The 21,819-nt window shown below is 43.0% G+C and overlaps 1 protein-coding gene across 2 annotated transcripts in view; it reads right to left on the bottom strand.

Annotated features, from left to right (window-relative positions):
• CERS6 (ceramide synthase 6) overlaps positions 1-21,819 on the bottom strand; it is a 198,349-nt gene that overhangs the window by 175,597 nt on the left and 933 nt on the right. The window lies entirely within an intron of this gene.

Here is a 21,819-nt window from a genome sequence, read left to right as displayed (position 1 = left end):
TTCTTCCCTCTTTCCTAATTCCATTTTGCCGTCCATGATAAATCAATAGTATTTACTCAGTGGTTTCTGTGTGCAGAGCACTATATTAAGTGCATGCACTATAGTGCACTATAAGTGCACTATATTAAGTGGTAAAATATAACGGAGTTGGTCGACACAATTCCTGCCCACGGGGAGCTTACAGTTGGTATTACATTCTACAGTCCCTGCAGACTGATGCTTCTCTTCAGTCCTTTTAAAACTTTTAGTTCTGATTGGAGGCTAATGGTCAGTCAGCCACATTTTGAGTTGGCATATTACAGAAGCCACCTACCATTTGTTACTAATGATAATAATAATATAATAATAATAATAATAATAGTGGTATTTAAGCACTTACTATGTGCCAAGCACTGGGGCAGATACAAGATAATCAGGTCCCACATTCATTCATATGTATTAAGCACTTACTGTGTGCAGAGCACTGTTCCAAGCGCTTGGGAAAGTACAATAATAAACAGTGAAATTCCCTGCCCACTCTGAGCTCACAGTCTACAGGGAAAAAACAGACATCGATAAAAAAAAAACCAAAAAACAGAATTACAGATATGTACGTAAGTGCTGTGGGGCTGGTGGAGGCAGGAGGAGAGCAAAGGGAGCAAGTCAGGGTGACGCAAAAGGGAATGGGAGATGAGGAAAAGTGGGGCTTAGTCTGGGAAGGCCTCTTGGATGAGATGTGCCTTCATTAAGGTTTTGACACGGGGAAGGGAGTAACTGTCGGATTTGAGGAGGGAGGGCATTCCAGGCCAGAGGCAGGACACGTGCCAGGGGTTGGCGGTGAGACAGGTGAGACTGGGGCACATTGAGAAGGTTAGCACTAGAGGAGTGAAGTATTCATTCAATCACATTTATTGAGTGCTTACGGTGTGCAGAGCACTGTACTAAGCGCTTGGGAAGTACAAGTTGGCAACATTTACCCAACAGCGGGCTCACAGTATGCAGGCATATGAGCTCGCAGTCTAAATACGAGGGAGAAGAGGTACTGAACCCCTATTTTTACTTAATTAATGATGGCATTTGTTAAGCACTTACTATGTGCCAAGCACTGTTCTAAGCGCTGGAGTAGATACAAGGTAGTCAGGTTGTCCCACGTGGGGCTCACAGTCTTCATCTCCATTTTATAGATGAGGTAACTGAGGCACAGAGAAGATAAGTGGCTTGTCCAAGGTCACACAGCAGACAAGCGGCAGTGCTGGGATTAGGACCCATATCCTCTGACTCCAAAGCCCAAGCTCTTGCCACTAAGCCACGCTGCTTCATTTTTTGCAGGTGAAGGAACTGAGACACAGAGAAATTAAATTCATTCATTCAATCGTATTTATTGAGCACTTAACTGTGTGCAGAGCACTGGACTAGCGCTTGGGAAGCACAAGTTGGCAACATATAGAGACAGTCCCTACCCAACAGCGGGCTCACAGTCTAGAAAGGGGAGACAGACAACAAAACAAAACATGTGGACAGATGTCGAGTCGTCAGAACAAATAGAAACAAAGCTATATGCACATCATTAAAATAAATAGAATAGTAAATATGTAAAAGTAGAATAGAGTAATAAATATGTACAAACATATACAGGTGCTGTGGGAAGGGGAAGGAGGTAGGGCGGGGGGGATGGGGAGAAGAAGAGGAAAAAGGGGGCTCAGTCTGGGAAGGCCTCTTGGAGGAGGTGAGCTCTCATTAGGGCTTTGAAGGGAGGAAGAGAGCTGGCTTGGCGGATATGCGGAGAGAGAGCATTCCAGGCCATCGGAAGGACATGGGCTGGAAGTCAACGGCGCGACAGGCGAGAACGAGATATAGTGAGGAGGTTAGTGGCAGAGGAGCGGAGGGTGCGGGTTGGGTTGTAGAAGGAGAGAAGGGAGGTGAGGTAGGAGGGGGCGAGGTGATGGAGAGCCCTGAAGCCAAGAGTGAGGAGTTGCTTGATGTGTAGGTTGACTGGCAGCCACTGGAGATTTTTGAGGAGGGGAGTAACATTAAATGATTTGCCCAAGGTCACACAGCAGACAAGGGACAGAGACAGGATTAGAAGCCAGGTCCTTTGACCCCCCCCGGTCCCTGCTCTTTCCATTAGGCTAGGCTCCTTCTTTGTTGAGCTATGATGGATTTTACAATGGATTAAAACTACAAAGCACAACCTTAGAAAGGGAAATTTTATTACCAGCTACCCAAAAAATGATCAGCAATAATTGTTGGGGGGTTATTCCTGGTTAAAGTTTAGCTTGAGCAACAAAGATAATCCAAATAACTTTAGTTAAATATTGATCAAATGTACATGGGCTAAAAGTACACAGCTCAACCTATACATAGTTCCTGAAATAAAGGCAAAAACAAAGGGCTTAGTGGCCTGCCATACTCAACAACACTCCTTTGCTTGCTTGTGCCGCTAAATTAATCAAAAATAATTCAAGTCACCAGTTACATAAATGAAAAACAGAACCTCCTCTCTGAACAAATCTTTCAAGCATGTACGCCTCATTATAAACCTCTGATGCTCGCTTGGCTGATTAATTCTCCCGCATACATTACTGTGCAGCTAACATATCATCTACCAGAAAGTCAAGGCTTTACATCCACAGAAGCAAAACCTATATGCACAATCCACCTACAAATTTCCTTGGAAGGAGACTTTCTTGGGTTAAATGAAGGCTTGCCTGGGCCAGCACGAGGAGATGATTGTTGTTTTGTACTCTCCCAAGCACTTAGTACAGTGCTCTGCCCACAGTAAGCGCTCAATACAACTGAATCAATGAATGTGCTCTCAGTATTCTGTGTGTACAATAGTTCTCATTAATGCTACTAAAAATGCCTAAAACAGAGCATGTACTCCCATGATAATACTCTCTACACCCACTAAGCATTTAGACCCATCTTCAATCCCAACCTCCTGATTTAGCATTTTATCAATTACATTTTAATACCAAGGAAGCCAATGGGAATTATTCTGAGTATATTAATTTGCCTCAATTAAATCAGCATCTACCTAAGGAAGGGAACTTCAATTTGTAATGAATGCCTGACAAATGCCATCTCTCAAGATTCTCCAATATTGTTATTTACAAATTCATTTTAGATCTTTATCTAAGATGTTGACTTCAAATTAATTTTGGTTGGTTCTGCCCCAGGAATAGGTTAGGGAAATCTTGAAATCTCCTATTATGCCTGTAAGATTTCCATCTACAGGCATAATAAAAGGTAAGATTTTCTTTCCTTTAAAAAAAAAAAGTGGGGGCTTTAATAACTACAAACTTCATGAACTTCAGCCTAGGCTTAAACTGCCATTCTAAATTGTAGCTAGGTTACAATTCCAGCCTAACTACCCTGGCTCTATCTTTCTAAATCTGAATCCCACTTCTCAGAAAGGGTGACCCCCAGGGGCCCCACTTACTCCTCCATGATAAACCGAGAAACCAAGTCAACTTCATGAATTCTAGCCAACACTTCAGGCTTGGCCTCAGTTGGTTTTCCCACTTTCTCCTCACATCACTTTCCAGATATTTTCAACGTCTCTTTCACTAAGGAATCAAATGTTTTGCCCACATCTGAAAGGGAAGTTGTCTCTCTGCAGATTGTGACAAATGGCTCAGGGAACTGGAGCTTTACATACAAACAAAAAAAGGATCTAAGAGTCCAAGACAGTCCTCAGAGAGAGAAGCTGATGAGGGTGGGAACTGCACATGGGTACTAGAGGCCAGAAGCTGGCTCAATATGTCATTTCTGAGGTGTCTGAGACAGCTCAGAACAGCAGGGAAGAGGAGGCTGTGATTTAAACAATTCAAGGGAAGACCATTTCATCTGTCCTTAAAATGACGCTGAAACAGTACACCTACCCCAAACCAACAAGAGCTGGGCTAATCTTAGCTGGCCATCATCCTGCACATTTCTCAGACACCCAGACGCTTTCCCAATGACTCCTCTCACTGCCCATCATTCTGACCATAACACTTCCCATCTCAAAATCTTCAGGTTTCCCTATTGCTCTGCCAAGTCTGATCCCATCAACCTCCTGTCCGTATTACTCCATTTGGCAAACGTACTCCGTTGCCTCCCTCTGTCTTGCTCAAGGCCTTGCACTTAAAGGAATGCTTTTCATTTAGGAAAACACCGGGAGGGTTGGGCTGGAAAGGATGCTGAGACACAAGAGAGTGTTTGTGCCTCCTACTCTAACCTGAGCTTGTTTCCCCTTTTTCCTACTAACCTGGTGGAAGAACCTATCAGTCTTTCTTGAGTCACTAACTTATTTGGAATTCTGCTTCACTCTCTGAAGAGTTCCTGTATTTCCAATGTCAAATGCCATTTCTCAAAGAGCATTCTGAATTACCTGCACGACCTCGCTAACCAATATATTTCTTTTAAATCAAAAGCTGAATTGAGCAAATAGGGCAAGTTAGAGAGAGGATGGGGCAGGGTTTGGGGGTTGGGGAGAGGGAGGGGGATGCAGTGGAAGGAGGGGACCAACTGTTCCCTTGGATTTTTTCTCAGCCTATCCATGTTTTAAAAAGCCATAACCAAACAACAAGGGAAGAACTGCCACCAACCTCTCCCCAGGGGCTAGAGGACAGATGGACTGTTTCTGCTCTTCTGCTGAATACACAGTTCATTCAATCCTATGTATTAAGCACTTACTGTGTGCAGAGCACTGAGATTCTTCCTGGGTGGTGGGGGGAAAAGGAATAACATTTTAAAATGGGATATCTCTAAAACTGTTCTAAATTAGAACACAGTGCTAAGAAGGACGTTTGACTGAACACAAATTTGAAGCCCTGTATTCTTAAACATGTTTAATTACCCTTACCAAAATGGATGTGAGCTGTATTCTAACAGGGAAATCAGACCAACTGATCTTATCAGACACTGAATCTAGCAGCATACTCTATCGTGGAAGTCGGGTCTTGTGGTGTAACTGAAAGGAATCCTTCAGCCTTGCTGCTCGAGAAAAAGAGGAGTAAAAACCAAGTTAAAATGAAAAGATCAAGCATCCCTGAAATTAATATATAATATAGAAATAACCAGGTGGGTGAAACGGCATCCATTTGAGGAAAGACTGAAGAGATAAAGACTTCTCTGTCACAAAGAAGGATAAGAAGGGGTACAACTGAAGTCAGCTAAATCATAAAGAATGTGTCCAGAGCAAATACAGAACTGCCGCTTGCAAAATCTGCTAACACCAGGATTAGGGAGGCCCCACTGACATTTAAAGAAAGTAAGGGCAACACAAACAAAAGGTAACTTCTTTGAACTAGGAGTGATGATTCAAGACTTTAGGTGGTAAGTCCCCCTCTAAACTGTAAGCTCATGAGCAAGGAACATGCCTGCTACTTCTGTTTTATTGTACTCTCCCAAGTGCTTAGTAGTGTGCTCTGCACATAGTAAGCACTAAATAAATGCCATTTATTGATTGATGAAGTGTAGAGGTGTACAAAGCAATGACCAACAGATTCAAGAATGACCCAGACAAATTCATGCACAATAGCTCTGTGATGGGAAACTAGGGGGAAAGCTAGGGATGACAGATGACATATCCATCTCTAACCACAAGGAAGCAATGTGGCCTAATGGAAGGAGTGCAGGCCTGGGTTCTAATCCTGACCCTGCCACTTGACTGCAGTGATACCTACGGCACATCACGTAATGCCTCTGTGCCTCAGTTTTCTTATCTGTAAAATGGGGATTCAATATCTGTTTCCCTCCCATTTAGACTGAGTCCCAGATAAGACAGGTACTGTATCCAACCTGATAATCTTGTATCTACCCCAGTGCTTAGTACAGCGTTTGGCACATAGCAAATACCATTATTATTATAAGAAGGTAATCACCATAGAGTAATGAAGAGCTATAAGGACATTTTTTAATGTGGTTATTTTCTATGGCACTTTGTATTTTAAGAAACCTCCCCCTTCCCACATCTTCTTTCCATATCTACCTTGCCTCCACTCTAATGAAGATCCTGTTACCACAGAATGTTTCCTGCCTTTGCCCAAAAAGATGTGCAGAGTGATGAGGCAATTCGCAATTCATAATCTGTTAACAGTTGACCTTGGATTACTTGTAAATACTGTGCCTTCCAATGGAGAAGTGGGTGATGAAACTCCATACTAAAAGCCCACAATAAATTTCACACTCTTTCTCTTGGCTGCATCCCAACCCCCGAAAGCAAGTGAACCTTGAACTTTTCTTCTTGAAGGATGTTTTAGAGTCCTCCATTTGGAAGGAACCATGAGAGGTTATTTGGGGCAGCCCCTGCTGTCCTCTTCCTCTTGTCTTCTCATCCCCCTGTCCTGCACTGTTTCTGGGCCTGGAACTCCCACCCTCCCCACACCTGACAGACCCAGCTTTCCCCACATTCAGTGCCCTCCTAAAATCCAACTGACTTCAACAAACTTTTCCCAGTTAGTTTCCAATGCTCTGATTTGCCCAAATCCAACACTTATTTATCCCCATCTCAAGCACTTTTGTATATCTGCCATTCAAATGTATATTCCACTGCTTACTTTTATTACTCTGTAAATATCAGTGAGTGCATCTCCCCCATTAGGGGGTAAGCTTCTTGTGGACAGGGAATGTGCCACTTCTCTGACATGCACTTAATACAACACATTGCAGCCCATGAGCACTCAATAAAAAAACTGCTACTACTACTTATGACCAGTCAAATTCCTCTGTAACAGTTGAAATCCATTTTCTTCTTGCTCTGTCCTTATGTATACTTGAAGATAGTTAAGTCCCAGCTCTTAGCCTTCTCTTCTCTAGGCTAAATACCCTCCTTTTAACCTTTCCTCAAGGGAGTGGCTATCACTCAGATAGATCATTGGCCCATTCAGCAAGGATTCTCTCTCTGATAGGGACAACAGTTTGCTAGGAAGAACTGTGAAATGGTCACCCTCCTTGACATCCAGCCTCATGGTTAAGTAGAGACCATCTAATATCCCTAACCCTTTTTTTAAAGGTATTTGTTAAGCACTTACTCTGTGCCAGGCACTGAACTAAGAGCTGGGGTAGAAACAACTAATCAGGTTGGACACAGTCCATGTTCTACGTGGGGTTTACAGTTTTAATCCACATTTTACAGATGAGTTAACTGAGGCAAAGAGAAGTCAAGTGACATGCCCTTGGTCACACAGCAGACAAGTGGCAGAGCCGGAATTAGAACCCAGGTCCTCTGACTCACAGGCCGTGCTTTTTCCATTAGGCCATGCTGACTTTCCGTCTAGTACCCAATGTGGAGAGTCCTTGGCCTTATATTGTATCCTTTTTGAACCTACTGATATTTTCTGCCTAGACAGCTTCCTCTGGAACAAATAATGTGAGTATCTCACTCATCCATGTATGAACTGGATGAAGGAACATAGAGATATGCTGTTCTAAAGCCACAGACCAAGTCCCATGTCCCAGCCAACAGACTAGCAAGATGTAATGTTAGCTACAAAGGGCCTAGGCAAGAGAGAGTTAGATGGCTCAGTGCAAACCCTTACTACTACCAAAGAATCAATCAATCAATCGTATTTATTGAGCACTTACTGTGTGCAGAGCACTGTACTAAGCGCTTGGGAAGTACAAGTTGGCAACACATAGAGACAGTCCCTACCCAACAGTGGGCTCACAGGCTAGAAGAACAAATCAAATGCATAGTCCTACTGATGATGAAACAGCATAGTGGAAGGTCATATGTTCTAATCCCGGCTCTACCACTTGTCTGCTCTGTGACCTTGGGCAAGTCACTTCACAGTTACCTCATCTATAAAATGGGGATCAAGACTGTGAGTCCCATGTGGGACAGATTTGCCTCTATCCACCCCAGCACTTAGTACAGTGGCTGGTGCACAGTAAGCACTTAACAAATACCATTATTATTATTACTATGGTGGGATACACCTCCTATCTTATGCTCAAAAAAATCCTAAAAATCCAGCAATTCAGAAAGGAGTGGCTGTCTTCAAACAGAAGCTTAGTTAGGTTTGTGAGACAAGGAGACATAAGCAATGCACCCCCCTCAAAAAAAGGCAAACAAAAACCAAAAAACAGTGCCAAACACTGCAGGCATCCAGAAAGAGATTTAAAAAAGGGGTCTAAGTGGAAGTATTCGCTTCAGCAGTTTGTGTTCTAAAATGGAGATCTGAGGCTGGATCCCAGAAACCTGGGACCAATCCTGCTAGATGCTACCAAGCTGCAGTCAGGAGACCTGGCTTCTAACCCCAGAGCACAGTAAATGCATTAGAACTAATGACTCACATTTGGATAAAATACTTAATGTCATCGGATTTCAGTTTCCCCACCCGTAAAAATGGAGATATTCCTCATCCTTTCCCCACAGGAATGCTGTGGCGATAAGTGGGGGAATAGGAAAACTATTTTGGAGTCAGATGGTAAATGCACCATCTTATTTGATATGTCATTCAGTATTGTAGAATAAGGATTTATTCCTGGAGGAATACTCCTCCCAGCATGTATCCTTGTTTTGAGTCTAAAAGAGCAAATGCTTTTCTCAGAGTGTCTCACCTGACAGGATCCAGTGCTTTGGGAGTTTGAAGCTTTTCTTGGCTTTTCCTATTCCACTGGCTCTCCATCGACCCCCGGCCCACGTCATCCCCCTGGCCTGGAATGCCCTCCCTCCCCACATCCGCCAAGCTAGCTCTCTTCCTCCCTTCAAGGCCCTACTGAGAGCTCACTTCCTCCAGGAGGCCTTCCCAGACTGAGCCCCCTCCTTCCTGTCCCCCTCCTCCCCCTCACCTTACCTACGTCCCTTCCCCACAGCACCTGTATATGTGTATATGTTTGTACATATTTATTACTCTATTTTACTTGTACATATCTATTCTATTTATTTTATTTTGTTAATATGTTTTGTTCTTTGTCTCCGCCTTCTAGACTGTGAGCCCACTGTTGGGTAGGGACCGTCTCTATATGTCGCCAACTTGTACTTTCCAAGCGCTTAGTACAGTGCTCTGCACACAGTAAGCGCTCAATAAATACAATTGATTGATCAACACACTGTTCCTCCATGCACCTTATGGAGCCACTGCTGGAGGCAGGATTGGGCTGACTCAGAATGCCACTGCTCATGGTTTTATGGTTTATGTTTTCTCTCTCTAAAGTAGAATGTGAAATTTGGAAAAATCATGAGACTAAAGAGACGGTCACTTACATATTGTCTGGGGAGTGAGTATAACACATACTGTTCAAGTTTCGGGAAGAATAATTGGCCAGTTTGTGGCAGAGGTACAATGGATTCATAAGACACCATTAAGTGAGATACTAAGATGAACCCCAAAATGAAAGCCAATTTGTTTGCTAATTCTAGCCTCAGGTGTGCTTCTATTAAAATAAATTACTCCTGAAAGCACCCCATATATTTACTCTATAGCTGCAAAATGGATTAATGATGAGAAAAGCATCGGTACCCTGACCACAACAAACGTTTAGTCTAGAGGGGGAGATAGACATTAATATGAATAAATCAGTAATTTATAATATATAATTTAAAGGTATGTACATAAGTGCTGTACGGCTGAGGGTGGGGTGAATATCAAGTGTCCAAAGATCACAGTTAGAAGTGCCTAGACAACACAGAAGGGAGAGAGAGCCAGGGGTAAGAGGGCTTAATCAGGGAAGGCCTCAAATCGAGGAAGGATTAAATGTTAGGAGTTTGCTGATGCAAGCTCAGCATGCTCGGGAAGTCCATACTCTCTGCCTTGTGCTGAACCGCCTTTTGGAAGATACTTTAATAATGATAGTGGTGATTAAATAAACAATAGTTATGGCACCCATCAACTGCTTACTATGTGCAAACAATGTGCTTAGCACTGGGGTATACATCTCAGTTCTGCCACTTGGCTGCTGTGACCTGGGGTATGTCACAACTTCTCTAGGCCTTAGTTTCCTGATCTGTAAAATGGGGACAAAAAACTTGCTCTCCCTCCTGCTTAGCTCTGCAAATGGTACTGAATGTTTTCCCAGGCAACCTTTGCTAAAGGACAATTTTATAAATCGAAGCAAATACACCTTACATGAATGGCCAGTTAGTGAGGACAGAATTCTACAGAATCTATGGCACTTTCAGTGAATGAGATCATTTGCCTTTCAAAATCTGCTATTCAGAAATCTGAGAAATTTGGGGTACTAATATTAATAACATAGGAAGATTACATCTATATGACTTCCTCTTCTCTCACTTACATGCATGCAATTTACACCTATTGCAGAATGCATAAATAAAATCCAAAGGTTTTATCATTAAGCCATTTTGCCTCCAGTACACTGCTTCCACATTTAAAAAAAAATTGAAAGAATATCTGTCATAAATTGAATTCATTCCCCAATTAAGGATAATATTCAGAAGAACTCAAGTATGTCAATGTCTAAGAGTTACAATAACACACTTCTGAAGAAATATGCTCATAAAAATATTAAGACTTGCCATTTAACATATTCATAGGCAGTATTAGAAATCCGAAATGGAACACTATCCATAGGATAATTTCTATTTACTTTAGCTTCTCACACTGAAGTGATATTTGCATGTGTTTTTTTAAGAGGAGAAGGATAAGTAGGGGATGGAGAACAATAGAAGGACTTTAAGTCCAGAAGAGATTCTAAATCCTTTCCTTTTTAGTGAATATAATATGTGGAATAATCATAAATAATAACAGTGGTATTTGCTAAGTTCTAACTATATTCCAAGCACTGTACTATGTTTTGGGGTAAATACTATATATAATTAGATTGGACACAGTCCATGTCCCACATAGGGCTCACAGACTAGGGGGAAAGAAAATGGGTATTTAGTACCCATTTTACAACTGAAGAAAACTGAAGCACAGGTAAATTAAGTGACTCACCCAGGATTATACAATAGGCAAGTGGCCCTCACTTGGATCTGTACCTTTTAATCACTTGATATCCACTCCACCCTCAGTCCCACAGCTCATGTATTTTCATGTCGGTCATCCCCTCAAGACACATGTGGGCAGAGGTTGCACCTATCAACTCTGTTGTTTCGTACTCTCCCAAGCACTTAGAGAAGCAGCATGGACTAGTGGATATAGCACGGTCCTGGGAGACAAAAGGACCCGGGACCTAATCCCTGCTCTTAGTACAGTGCTCTGCACACAGTAAGCGCTCAATAAATACGATTGAATGAATGCTCTGCCGCTTGTCTGCTCTGTGACCTTGGACAGGTTCATTCATTCATTCAATTCATTCAATCGTACATATTGAGCACTTACTGTGTGCAGAGCACTGTACTAAGCACTTGGGAAGTACAAGTTGGCAACATATAGAGATGGTCCCTACCCAACAGTGGGCTCACAGTCTAGAAGACTGTCACTTAACTTCTCTGTGCCTTAGTTCCCTCACCCATAAAATGGACACGGTGAGCCCCATGTGCAACAAGGACCATGTCCAACCCAATTTGCCTATATCCACCTTGGTGCTAAGTACAGTGCCTTGCACACAGTAAGCGACTAACAAATACCACAATTATTATTACTACTACAGCGCTCTACATGTGGTAAGCACTCAATAAATACCACTGATAGACTGACTGATGATAGATTGACTGATTGGCAGAACCAGGATTAAGGACCCAGATTTCCTAACTCTCAGGGCAGTGCTCTATCCATTAGGCAATGCTGCTGTTCTGGGGCAAATGGGGGAACCAATTAGGTTAGTTTATTTGCCCCTAATAAAATACTTTCACCTTGTCCTCTGAACCAGGTTGTCATAGCCATTATCAATGGCTAGTGCTGACTTTTCTTCATTTACAAGGTTATAAAATCCAGAAGAATCCTTACCCTCAAAGTTTAATTCTTGTGTAACAAGCTAAGAGTAAAATATTTTGCAGAAAGTAAAGGCAAACAAAACCATCCACAAAAGCACAAAGAATCCTTTACCATAGGGAGATGTGCAGGAAGATGCATTTCCATATAGACTCTGGATAGATTCAAGGTGATAAGTACATAATGGATTTTTAGAAGGAGAAGTTAGGGAGAATTAAAATAAAAATAATAATAATAATGGTACTTGCTAAGCACCTATGCGCCAAGCACTGTTTTAAGCACTGGGTAAATGCAAGGTAATCAGGTTGAACACAGCCCCTGTTCCACATGGGGCTCACACTCTTATCCCCATTTTATAGATGAGGTATCTGAGGCACAGAGAAGTGAAGTGACTTACCCAAGGTCACACAGAAGACATGTGACAGAGTCAGGATTATAAATTTGGGTCCTTCTATGCCCAGGCCCATGCTCTATTCACTAAACCACACTGCTTCTCTAAGGATTCTTAACCATGTCAAGAAGTGCAAGGGTCAAACTTTCTCCAAGTATCCAAGCACTTAGGGTAGTGCATTTGTCAGTAGGTGCTCCATAAATATTACTATTACAACTACTACTTCTACCATCTTTGAGTCACAGTTGGAGACAGAATACTTGGTTGGATGGACAAACAATCTGACATTGTAGCATTACTTCTGTTAATTTCTTGCATGCCTGTTCCTTCACAACAAATAACTGCAAGAAGGCTTTCAAACCCAGCACCTGTAAATCCATTTCTGCTTCTTTTCCATTACTGCTTTATCAATGTTAATTACATTAATCATGTTAATTAATAGCACCATCACCAAGGGAGTACAGCAGAGGAGCAGACCAACTGGGTTAGAAAGATATTTTAGGCAGGCCTAACTTTGGCTGTCAGCAGCTTCAATGCACATTTGCAGAGAAGGTCCTTTTTCACCTCAATGAAATTAATAATAGGCACACAAACAGGAGCAGATGAAAGTAATTTGACAGTCTAAAGCACAGAATCAATTCAGAAGATGTGTTTTCATCATTTTCTTCCTCCTCCATTTAAAAGCCAAACCTGCAACAAATGTCATTGTTGGCAGTAATGCAAGTGGCTCCCATTCAATTCCTGAAAATTACTAGTTTTTATTTAGATGGCAATTTACTTAAGAATTATATTTAAATGCTGCAGAACCAAAGAAGCCTCTGTTGCTGAAAACAGGTGCAAAACCTAAGCAACAAATACCCTTAAATGTGCTAATTTGGTCATCTGTGGTGACTAATCATATTCACCTCTTTTTCATCCCAGGCAACAAGGGAGAGTTCGCAAATTTGTGCTGTAGATGAAATTTCATTAAGATGAAAGCATGTCTGAGACTGATAAAATTCAGCCAATTTCATGAATGTTCAAGTCTTGCTAAGTTTAACCGCAACCTCTTTAGACTAACTAGATCCCTGTTCCTATAACTCACTCCATCCTCTCATTTTAGGAAGGTACCTACAGTTCAGAAAACAATGAAGGAAGATTAACTGATATGGAACTTCTTTTCCTGATCGCCTCTCAGAGTGGAAACCAAAAAAATAGCTGGCTCACCTAAACTTGGAGTTACCCTGAAAAGCAAGAATCATGCCTAGTGCCACAACCTCAAATAGGCTAAATCTTGTTTGTAGATGAAGCCCTTTCCAGTCTTCAATGCGGGAGCTACATTTCGGAGGAGAAGAAATAAGTAGAAGTGAGAAGGAGAATGAGAAAGAGCCTTGTACTGCTAGGCAAGAGAAGGAATCAAGCTCCAAGAGGGAAAATGGTCAAGTTGAAGAGCAGCATAATATTTGGAATGTTCTGAGAAGCTGCTAAGAATAATATTGGGGTCTAAAGGCTAACTGAAAACTCAGGACACAGACTTTGTTTGCTTCACACAACAGCCTCCCATTGTAGTGGACTATGAGCATGCTAGACTCTCCCTTTTCAGCAAAAGGCCATCTTATGATGCTCAGATTTCTCTCCATTCACATTTGGAAACTCACCACTGGTGCCCGTGAATTTTAGTCTGGTGATTAACTGGGTTCCACAAAGCAACTGGACCACAAAGCAAGACCTCCTCCTTGAGGTTGGGGTAGATAGAGTTTCTCTACAGCTTTTGGCATAACCCTTTCAAGGAGGCCCACAAGCAACATGGAAGTCCCAGGCACTCCTGGCCGGCTCACTCCCACCTCACACCTTGGGGCCTTCGGCTTTCAGCTGTTCCTGTGGCTTTGTGCCGGTAAGCTGTGGGACACCTAGGAAAGTCTCCCAGCTGAGGGCCATAATCCCTCCCAGGTAACAGGGAAGGGCACAGAGTTGAGGGCCATAGCTCAGTGTTCTTCACCGCAGTTCCCTGCCAGGCAGGAGCTTCTCATTCCCTCTCCACACCAGAGATTTAAGCGCCCTGCAGGCATCCATCCCCTTCCACAGGTAGACGTCAGCTTAGACAAGCTGTGCTGGACTGTGGAGAGCAGGGAAGTCCCAGCCTCTATGGAACAATAGACTCTGGGCCTACCGAAGGGCCAATTACTCTCAGTTTACCTATACTGATGAAAATATTAACCAGTCCTTGAGTTGAACATAATGTGGACAAATAAATGCACTTCTGTTCTTCCTAGCTCCTAGTCCCTGGAGCATGGTTAACTGTACTAGTGGAGATAACCACAAAGTCACAAGTGGACCACCATCACCCCTCTCACCCCCAGACCCTTGCCACCACACCAAAATGGGCCTACCCAGAAACAAAAGGTTCAATTTTTTTTTTGTAAATCATAGAAAAGTCAAACAACACATGGTCAAGCATCAACAAGTATGTTCTAGGAATAGACAAGTACAATCAACAACAAAATCAATGACTTTAGAGCTAGGCCAAGGTTTAGGATCAGACAACAAGAACTTGGCATATAAGGCAAAGATTAGATTTAGGTCTCAATGTTGACTTGGATAGACTCCTGATTGATCAGTTTAACATTTGAAAATTTGATTTGTCACTGCTTAAACCTCTGCCTGCTTGATTGTTATTGACTTTGCTTTTTTATGGTATTACACACTTATTTACTATATGCCAACCACTGTACAGTAGCAGTACTTGTATATACTAAGTGCTTAATGGGTGCCAAGCATTGTGCTAAGCACTGGAAGGAATTAAAACATAGGAGGGAATTAAACACAGGCCAGGAGGATACAAAGACTCTTTTCTCCCCTGAAATGAGTTTAACAAGTTATTTTGCCCAGTGGCAGAACATGACCACAGCTGTGTGGTTCAAGGGATGTCTAGTATGAAATGCTAGTCCTTGTGTTCCTGTTACTTTGCAACATGAAGCAGTCAAGTAAAATCATGTGCAAATGTCCTCTTCATCTGCTTAAAACAGTCATGGACATTAAAAATCCTCCTGAATATGAATGTGGATTCATTAAGGCCAAGAAGAGATGGAAGCCAATCTGTTCTCTCTCAGCCCATTAATCAACGACAGCATGGAGTCCTGCACAGGAACTATCAGCAGTCTGAGCTACTTGTCAGCTTGTCACTCTAGACCTTATCCTACCAGCCTGGTTTGCGGAAATAGATATGCTCCGGAATCTGTGTGCTCTGTTCCCATGGATAATACAGGAACACAAAATTCGCATTCCCACAAGGGACCATGCTCTCTGTCGGCCTGCAGTTTCTAGTTTATTGCTCCCAATCTGTTTAGATCAGTAGGTCCAAATGAGCCCTCAAGAAGAAAACTCAGGTCGAATGTCTTTTTGATCCAGATCCCAGATATCTGAAGTGCTGCTAGGGTTTGATTGTTTTGTCCTTTTTCCAGAATAGACCACCAAGGAGGGAGGATTGCCATGTCTATAGCAATACTCATAGGTTACAGAAGAATAGCGATAAAGGGGCCTATTTCCATCACATTTTAACAAAGGCGAATTCAGAGGCTGAAGCAAACTGCTTGCAGTTAAATTGCATTTAACCCACGGGCCCCACATGGGACAGAGTGGTGGGCTGAACTGGGAGCTTGGGAACTTTGCTACTTTCCTTTGTTCTGCCATTGATGTCTTTTGACTAAGTTTGAGTTCTCCCATTTTCCCTCCCTCTCCCCTTTATCTCCACCCCCAACCCTTTGCAGCAGTCCACAGCCTAAATCTCAGCTCTCTCATGCAGCATTCAGACCCAGGACATCTAGGTCGGGGAAGTAATCACTGCAATAACAAACCTATGACTTGCAGCAATAGGAAAGGCAGAAACTGAAGGGGTTTGACCATATGACTGGGGGGCCTAGACATCTTACAGGATGCAAAGAAGAAAGCTGGCCAGAAGGTTGCCGGGGGCAGGGGGGCTGGGGGAAGACTGCCTGACTCTGACCTGAGCACCCTGCTGACTGAACAAGGAAAGTATAATTCCAGGAGCTCTGTCAGCCATTGCAGAAATGGGACACCCAGAGAGTCCAGCCACTGTCTCATTCAGTGCCCAGGAATCCAGCCACACCATGGAAAATTGACCTTCTTCAAGGATTTCTGAGCATTAAGGAAATGGTGGACCCAATCCTGCTAGATGGATGGGCCAGTCCCTTGGAATTATTTGAATTTGGAGGTTGTATTCTATTCCTGTCCTAGTCTTCATCATCACTGCTAGAGTGAATGGCAATTTAATAAATTGCCCTCCCAACCTCTAGAGTCTGAATGGATTTGGACACCACCTAATTTTACCCTAATTTATACCCAGGAAGTAGCTCAACATTTTCACCTCAAAAGCAAACTCCAGGTTTTGCTTAAGAAACTGAGGGTGAAGATGAAAATCAGCTAAAAATCAGGACTCCAACAACTGGAATACTTTTGGCTAATTTCTCTGGTAATCCTTATCCTTCATCTTTGTCCAAACTGCAGTTCTGAGATACTTATTTAGATGAATGGTATGTCATTCATCCAATTAGTCTGCTTATTATGACCAATTTAAATAACTAAGCTTCACATTTTAAAGGGAATTATGCAATTTCATTAGTGCTAAACTTGTGTAAAGGTAATGAAAAGGCCTGTTTCCAGGCTTATTGGGTCCATAGTTCAAATCAGTTTATCCTGTCACACTAAATAATGTGGCAGTCTGCAATACTCTTGCACATTTCCCCATAACCTGTCTTCTGGCCAATCATGCCAGCTTCTGGCAAAGGGGCATTCAGCAATTTCATCTCAATCTCACCATCATTTAATGTGCTAACCATGTACACTTAACTGTGATTAATCTCTGCTCTCATTATTATTAAATGAGAAAACTCACAAATTGCATTGAAATCAATCAATTGTATTTGAGTGCTTACTGTGTGCAGAGCACTGTACTAAGCACTTGGGAGAGTACAATAAAACAGAGTTGGTAAACAGAGTCCCTGCCCTCAAGCTCCCTGCTTGACTACTTAGAAATCCTTCACCAGGTGTTACATTTGCAAGCCATTAAGTGAAACCAGGAAGGGTCAGATTCTAGAAATGAAGGGGCTTTTTCCACCTGACTTGAGATGATCACTATGTGCCTCTCTCGCTCCAGCTGCTGGTACCACAGGTCATGTCAGTACGGAGAGATTGTGAGGACTAGAACGAACTCTACCTTTACTTATTCCTGACCAAAGCCAAAGTCTACAAAGTTTAGTAGCTCAGAGAGTCAATTCAATGACAGCAACATGTTGCTCACCAGGCTGACTGTTCCTGGCCCCACATTCCCTCAACCAGATTCTCAGTGTCACACTTCCTGCACAGGTTTCCTCAGAAGGGGATCTGTTCTGTGGATTCTGTTTCAGTGGAGACTGGAAACACTGGAGCTTTTCTAATCTTAATTGCCATTTTTGTTGGTACAATTGATACTTTCAGCTGAAACAAAATAACTCACAAAGAAACTGGAAACAAAGTAACAAGAGCATTGGGAAATACAAGTGTCTAACAAAAACATTTATGCTAGAGTGCTTCTGTTGAAATCCCCAATTTTGAGAAGGGAAGAGGCCAATTCCTAACACATCCCACTTGCCTTGAGAATGGAAGAGCTGCCTTCCCCATCTAACTCTCTTTCTCCATGAACAGCATGCCAAGCTGCTTTCACGCTGATCCTCTCTCTTCCCTTCTCAGGTGGCACGGATGCTGCCTTTCAGCCAATTTCCCCCTGTTCCTTCCTCTTGGAGTGGGAACAGTGGTCTTTATCAACCTACCCCCATCCCTTGGCCCCACTGTATCACCTTCTCTTAAGGTGACTGGAGGGCTTCAGAGCCTGCAAGAGTCAACCCACAGCTTTGCTTGAAGGAGTGGAAGGGTGGAAAGATAGGAGGAATGGAGGGCCGATGTCAGTCAGGGGCCATTCCAAGTTGACAATTATGAAGGCCTACTGGTGCTGTGACACATTCAAGACAATATAACCGACAGGTTCCGAAGGTAAACAGTAACACCACAACCTCAAGTCCCGCTATTGTTGCTGTAGTTTGCTCCTCATAAACTCCACCTTCCCTTCTACTATAAATTGGCCATCATCCACTGTCAGAAACTAGCCATTCTGATGTCAAGCAATAGATGCCTGTTTACAGTAACTCATTTTTCCAGCTGAATAGAAAATTACAAAATGCCAACTGAAGTCACACTAATACAGTAAACCAAACCAATAAAGCAAATACAGAGCTTAGCTAAACCTCCTTTTCCCCCCCTTCAACTTCCTTTTTAAAAAATGTATCCTGCTGTGCCTGCATACTGCAGGACATATGGCAGAGTACATCAAATTATGCCCTGGCCACAAATGCCTCCAATGTTGACAGACTGTACCAGTGAATATATTAAAAAGATGAATATTCTGGAATGGGAATGGGGCCAAGTCAGTTTCTTGACATTGCTCAAATTTGCTCTTTGTTACTTTCTTTAGATGGGGAACTAAGCCTCATATCTAAACCTCATCTGGCACATGTATGATGACTATCACTAATGATGTATACTAACTTTCAACAAAAACTGATGCCAAGAATGAGTAACCTAGCATTTCTAGGCAAAACAATATCACAAAGTATGTAAAGCAGCATAACGATACACCAACTGGCTGTGCACATTACACTATTGGTGATTAATTAAATAGGCAGCTTCACAAACCAAAGTTCAAACTCCAAATGGACTCAGGCTCATGCTAAACACAATGCTTCTAAGCTGGAGAAACAACTTTGGTTTCCACAGATATCAAAGAAGGGTTTATTTGTAAGAATAGAGCTACGCCCCATCTAGGGTGAAACAGTTCATTTGTTGGGGTTTTTTTTCTCCCCCAATAATGAACAGTCTGGAATTAACTTAGATAGAATGTTAAAGCCAAGAGTATGCAGAAGTCTCTTAGCTGTGTCAAGCCACCAGGATTTTGTTCCTGAAATGTACGAGTCCTCTGTCTTCCTTGAAACAGAATAGCTGACTCCCCAGATGTAAGAATAGCCAGCTCATTTTGGAAAATGAGCAACCTGCATTTCCTGATAAGCCTGCTTCCTCATTCAAAGATTGCACGGTTAGATATGACTTCAGGTTCTTTTCAGTAAATATTTGCATTCTATTGCAATGACTGACAACCTGTAAATGAACCCGACAACCTGTAAATGAACCCGTAGTTCCCCTGCAAAAATTCTTTCAACATCAGAAAGACCTAGAATCTTACATCTCAGATCACAGTATACTTCGAAAAAAAAGAGTTAACGTTCAGATCCATTCTGATTGGGTAGATCAGTTACCCATCTGAACAACTGTCTGTTCTTGTATCAAGCATATAACATGTCCAATTAAAACAGAGAGAGCAAGTATAATGGCAAATCATTCTCCAAAGGAACAGGCAGTTGAGACTATTTCGATGTCTTTTATGCCACAGCCAAAATTTAATGTTGAAAATCTTTCCTCCCATTAACCCAATTTTTTAAGCTCTGAGTTCCAGGAGTGACAGTTGATTGCAGACCAGTTTACTAAGTCAAACACCTGGTTGTAGTTATGTGAATAAGCGTCTCTAATGAAAGGGGCCCAGAATAACGCTGAGGAAATGAGTTTCAAAAGTGTGCAGTCTCTGACACTCTACCAGACAAAAAAAAAAAAAAAAAAAACCCAAAAAACAACCTTCCCAAATACCTTGCTAACATGAAATTAGACTCCCTCGTCTAATCTTGGTTCAGAATGATGAATAGCTTGAAACACAAACTCACTGAGAGTCAGGGTATCAGCATACCATTTCATTCTCTTTGGGGGGTCCAAAGAGAATGAAATAGGTCATTCAAGGCAGGGGGGAAGCTTCCAAAAAATCATTGAGCCTATTGTACAGGGAGGAACAGGAGTGACTCGTAGCAGATACTTCTTCCGAGATTTGGTATATGATGGCTGGGAAACTGGTCAGAAAGGCAATGAGACAGCACGAGTCTCGCAGACAGAAAGAAAAGTTTGCCCTTTCGGTCAGCCCCGTTCTAATACCCAGGTGACTGGATGTGTGCCCTCGCCATCCCACCCTGTGGCCCTTCTGTGCCACTCGGGCAGGATTGCGAAGTCTTTGCCAATGAAACTCTGCCTCCTAGTGCCACCGCGGTGGCGAGCTTTGCCGGCTGAAAACGACGGGCAGAAGCACAGCAAAAGAGGAGGAAAAATCAAAGCTAAGTCCTCACGCCTTCTCCAGCAACCTCTCCTCGTGGGTGGTGGGTGATGGCAGTGGAGTGGGTGAAACAGAGCTGAGCAGAACCCCAACCCCATCCAAACTCACCCCAGGATGCAAGTTACCGGGGGAGTGAACGAGACACCGACCTGCCTAAAAAAAGAAAAAGATTGACCCTAACCAGGTTGAGTTGGCTCTCCTTGCCACACACAATGAAGGCCAGGAGATGGAGAATAAGATGAGTTGGAGAGGGAGGATCCAAAGGTGGGGAGCGATGCGGTGTATTTGGAGAGAAAGGGGGCTAGGGAGAATATCATCATTTACTCAGTGCTTAATGTGTGCAGAGCGTTGTACTAAGAGCCTGGGAGAGCACAATACAGCCTGCAGACATGATCTCTGCCCCCCCAGGCGCGACTGTGAGCCCACTGTTGGGTAGGGACGGTATCGGTATGTTGCTGATTTGTACTTGCCATCTCTTAGTACACTGCTCTGCGTACAGTAAATGCTCAATAAATACGATTGAATGAATAAATGGGCTTTGTAGGGGCGAGGGGAAAGAGTAAAGGTCTGTGTTCAGGAAGCAGCGTGGCTCAGTGGAGAGAGCCCGGGCTTTGGAGTCAGAGGTCATGGGTTCAAATGCCGACTCCGCTGTCAGCTGTGTGACTCTGGGCAAGCCACTTCACTTCTCTGGGCCTCAGTTACCTCATCTGTAAAATGGGGATTAAAACTGTGAGCCCCCCGTGGGACAACCTGACCCCCATCTAGACTGTGAGCACGCTGTTGGGTAGGGACCGTCTCTACATGTCGCCAACTTGTACTTCCCAAGCGCTTAGTACAGTGCTCTGCACACAATAAGTGCTCAATAAATACAATTGAATGATTGAATCACCTTGTAACCTCCCCAGCGCTTAGAACAGTGCTTTGCACATAGTAAGCGCTTAACAAATACCATCATTATTATTATTATTATTATTCGGGGGCGTGGATGTGAGTTTGTATTGTGCGTGGCTCAGTGGAAAGAGCCCGCCCGGGCTTTGGAGTCATAGTTCATGGGTTCAAATCCCTGCTCCGCCACTTGTCAGCTGTGTGACATTGGGCAAGTCACTTAACTTCTCTGTGCCTCAGTTACCTCATCTGTAAAATGGGGATGAAGACTGTGAGCCCCCTGTGGGACAACCTGATCACCTTGTAGCCTCCCCAGCGCTTAAAACAGTGCTTTGCACATAGTAAGCGCTTAATAAATGCCATCATTATTATAGCATGGCTCAGTGGAAAGAGCTCGGACTTTGGAGTCAAAGGTCAGGGGTTCAAATCCCAGCTCTGCCAATTGTCAGCTGTGTGACTTTGGGCAAGTCACTTAACTTCTCTGTGCCTCAGTTACCTCA

The sequence above is a fragment of the Tachyglossus aculeatus genome, chromosome 9, assembly GCF_015852505.1.
Source record: "Tachyglossus aculeatus isolate mTacAcu1 chromosome 9, mTacAcu1.pri, whole genome shotgun sequence".
Taxonomy (NCBI): Eukaryota; Metazoa; Chordata; class Mammalia; order Monotremata; family Tachyglossidae; genus Tachyglossus; species Tachyglossus aculeatus.
Note: the sequence above shows the minus strand (reverse complement) of the source record. Positions and strands in the feature narration are given on the sequence as shown.